The sequence below is a fragment of the Octopus bimaculoides genome, chromosome 1 (genome assembly GCF_001194135.2).
Source record: "Octopus bimaculoides isolate UCB-OBI-ISO-001 chromosome 1, ASM119413v2, whole genome shotgun sequence".
NCBI lineage: Eukaryota > Metazoa > Mollusca > Cephalopoda > Octopoda > Octopodidae > Octopus > Octopus bimaculoides.
This window is the reverse complement of record NC_068981.1, coordinates 146,228,472-146,232,116: the sequence shown is the minus strand read 5'-3', so window position 1 is coordinate 146,232,116 and position 3,645 is coordinate 146,228,472. Positions and strand designations below refer to the sequence as shown.

Here is a 3,645-nt window from a genome sequence, read left to right as displayed (position 1 = left end):
CACACACACACACACACACACACACACACACACACACACACACACACAGATACACACACATACACACACACACAGATACACACATACACACAGACACACAGACACTAACAAATACACGCATCTATCTACACACACATATATATACACACACGTATGTTTGTACATACATATTTAAATATGCATATGTATATATGTGTGTCTGTGCGTGCGTGCACACTAACTCCTTTCGTCTGCTAATTCTGAATAATGAAGGGGTGAGTGAGCGTTGTATATACGTTAAGTATGATACACAGATAGCTATTTTAATCTAACGTCGTTTCAGCTACCTACACCAAGCTTTTATTAAGCTCGGTGCATCTTCGCAATCAGAAAATTTATTACTCACTGTTTCCTATATATCAGAGAGGGGTTTCGTCAAGGAATGTGACAAGTGAGTACACATAATTGAAAAGGCTTAAGCATCCCGAAACGGGTCTGACGTTCTCGTTGGTCACTGCTGGGACGATGTTCGTCTCGCTCCGATATATATTGTGCTTTTAACACAGTATATTTGTGAAGAGTCTCGAGAAGGTCTGCGTGTACAATTACTGAAATGTTGTGATTATAACAACCAACACGAAGACACTGCTCCGAATATATTTGTACATAATGCTGAGTATTCTATTTATAATAAAATCAGATAAAATTTGCATTAAAATACGTATTCAATGTAAATTAAATTAGCTATTGAACTTTAGTATATAATAAAGAAATATATCCGTATTAATACTGAATTCAATATATTTCATATGACAGTAAGAGAAAATAAAGCACAGTCGAATGTGTATGAAATACTTATAAGGCGAGTGGCGGTAAGTATTTTAAAAACGATGTAAAAAGTTCTCATTAAACAAAAATTTTACGAAAATAGCTGGAATTATGAAAAAACAATGACATGTTTATATGTTTAACCTACTAAAACATTAGATTAATATATTTAGGTTATAACAAGAAACAATTATCTTTACGTATAACTAAATTATTATGTTAAAATGCAAATAGCTTTAAAAGAAGACTGAAATATAAACAAAGTAAGATTAAATATGAATTGTAGATGATGAGGGTGGGACGTTGCTGTAATCGTGAGAGCGTCGGAAATGATATCCTGTGGTATTTCTTCTTGTACTTTATGGTTTGTGTTCAAATTCCGCCAAGTTTAACTTTGCCCTTCTTCCCTTCAGGATCGATGAAATGAATTACCTGTCATATAACTAGGTCAGTGTAATCGACAACCTCCTCTCCCAGCAAAATAATTGAAAATAAATATATCGGGCGTAGCTGCGTGGTAAGAAGCTTGCTTCCCAACCAAATGATCCTGGGTTCAGTCCCACTGCGTGGAATTTTGGACAAGTGTCTTCTACTATAGCATCGGGCCGATCGATGCCTTATGAGTGAATTTAGTAGACGGAAACTGAAAGAAGCCTGTCGTATATATATATATATATATATATATATATATATATAAATGTATAAATATATGTGTCTTTGTATTCATGTTTGTCCCCCAGCATCACTTGACAACCGATGGTGGTGTGTTTACAGCCCCGTAACCTAGCGGTTCGGCGTAAGAGACCGATAGAATAAGTTCCTTTACTTTAAAGAAAATAAACACTGGGGTCGATTCATCCAACAAAAACTGTGCAAGGCGGTTTATTGAAACAAATAAAAGATAAGATATTAAGTGATCCAAGCTCAATTTAACAAAATAAAGTGGAACTATTTTAAATAAAATCTTCCATTTCATAATGTCTATAAAAAGGGGAAATATTTAATTGTAAGTCAGCTGTTCTTCTTCCGCTTGTTTCTTTCTTTCTAGCGTTTTATGTTTTATTTTAATTTATTCTTTGTATATAGATGCGGCTGTATGGTAACCATATGGTTCCGGGTTCAGTCCCACTGCGTAGCAACTTGGGCACGTGTTTTCTACTATAGCCTCGGGACGACCAAAGTCTTGTGAATGGATTTGGTAGACGGAAACTGAAAGAAGTCCGTCGTATGTATATATATATATATATGTGTGTGTGTGTGTGTGTGTGTGTGTGTGTGTGTGTGTGTGTGTGTATGTGTGTATGTATATGTTTGTGTGTCTGTGTTTGTCTCCCCACCATCGCTTGACAACTGATGTTGGTGTGCTTACGTCCCCGTAACTTAGCGGTTCGGCAAGAGTGACCGATAAAATAAGTACTAGGCTTACAAACAATAAGTCCTGGGGTAGGTTTTTTCGACTAAAGGCGGTGCTCTAGCATGGCCACAGTCAAATGACTGAACCAATTAATAGAATACACAATACCTTTCTGAGTCAGATATGTGTTACCAGCGTTACAACCACAGATAAATTGATTTAATAAATAAATTCGTGTTTACAACGTTAGGATTAATAGCAAGCGGTTTAACTTAGCGGGACATATCTAAGTAAAAATAAAATTTATGGGAATCCGATGCAAAGGTGTGAAAAACACACATAACAGAGCCAATAACATATATCGCAAAATGTGCTGGCAAGCAAATAGATAAATGAATTATGGGTGTGTGTGTGTGTGTGTGTGTGTATGTGTGTGTGTGTTAACGCGTACGTGTGTAATGTAAAAGCTCCTGTATTAAGAACACAGCATAATAGTGGTTTTTAAAAAAAAATTCGGTCAAAAACTCGATGTAAGTTATAGAAATAATAAGCGAATAAAATAACATGCAAATATCATTTTTAAAATTCTTGTCCTATACATTAATGTATCAAATCAATAAAATAGATATGTGTGCAGTAAGTGTTGTTACTAAAAGCAAAAATATGTAATATGCTAAACAATAGTTATTAAATTTAAGAGGAATTTGTTTTCGTTGATGATATTAAAATTTGAACCCCCTGAAGGTATGTAATGTAGAGAACAAAATGTAGAGAACAAAAACAAAAGATAAAACAAACAGCATGTGACCACAGACATTGTTTTACAGAAATCTACTTATTGGTAGATATGTGAAAATTGGAATGGACAGAATTTAAGGCTATTGGTTTTGAAGAACGGCTCATAAATTGCGCAAAGGAAAAATTATGAAAATATGAAATTAACTATTTACCTCTCCTGTGTATCATATGTGATGCACAGCATATATTTCTCTGCCGTCCATGCATCATATATGATATACATTCCCATCTTTTTTTTTTTCTGCCAGCTCGCCGCCCTCGGCTAGCTAAAAGTCTGAGAGCAAGTATGAGAATTCCGGACAAACATATGAAAGTGCTTTGTACAGGTAAAGTAAGTAAATAAATTTGTTGGCACTCCGTCGCTTACGACGTCGAGGGTTCCAGTTGATCCGATCAACGGAACAGCCTGCTCGTGAAATTAACGTGCCAATGGCTGAGCACTCCACAGACACGTATACCCTTAACGTAGTTCTCGGAGATATTCAGCGTGACACAGTGTGACAAGGCTGAGCCTTTGAATTACAGGCACAACAGAAACAGGAAGTAAGAGTGAGAGAAAGTTGTGGTGAAAGAGTACAGCAGGGTTCGCCGGAGCCTCGTGGAGATTTAGGTGTTTTCGTTCAATAAACACTCACAACGCCCTGTCTGGGAATCGAAACCGCGAGTCCGCTGCCCTAACCACTGGG

At 36.4% G+C, this 3,645-nt stretch overlaps 1 protein-coding gene across 3 annotated transcripts in view; it reads left to right on the top strand.

Annotated features, from left to right (window-relative positions):
- LOC106884320 (potassium channel subfamily K member 4) overlaps nt 1-3,645 on the top strand; it is a 197,680-nt gene that overhangs the window by 41,493 nt on the left and 152,542 nt on the right. Inside the window, exon 2 of one of the 3 annotated variants that reach the window (XM_052971308.1) lies at nt 1,894-2,032. The exons of the other annotated variants lie outside the window; for them this stretch is intronic. The gene's annotated coding sequence lies outside the window, so the exon portion shown is untranslated. The remainder of the gene's footprint in view (nt 1-1,893; nt 2,033-3,645) is intronic. 3 annotated transcript variants of the gene reach the window in all.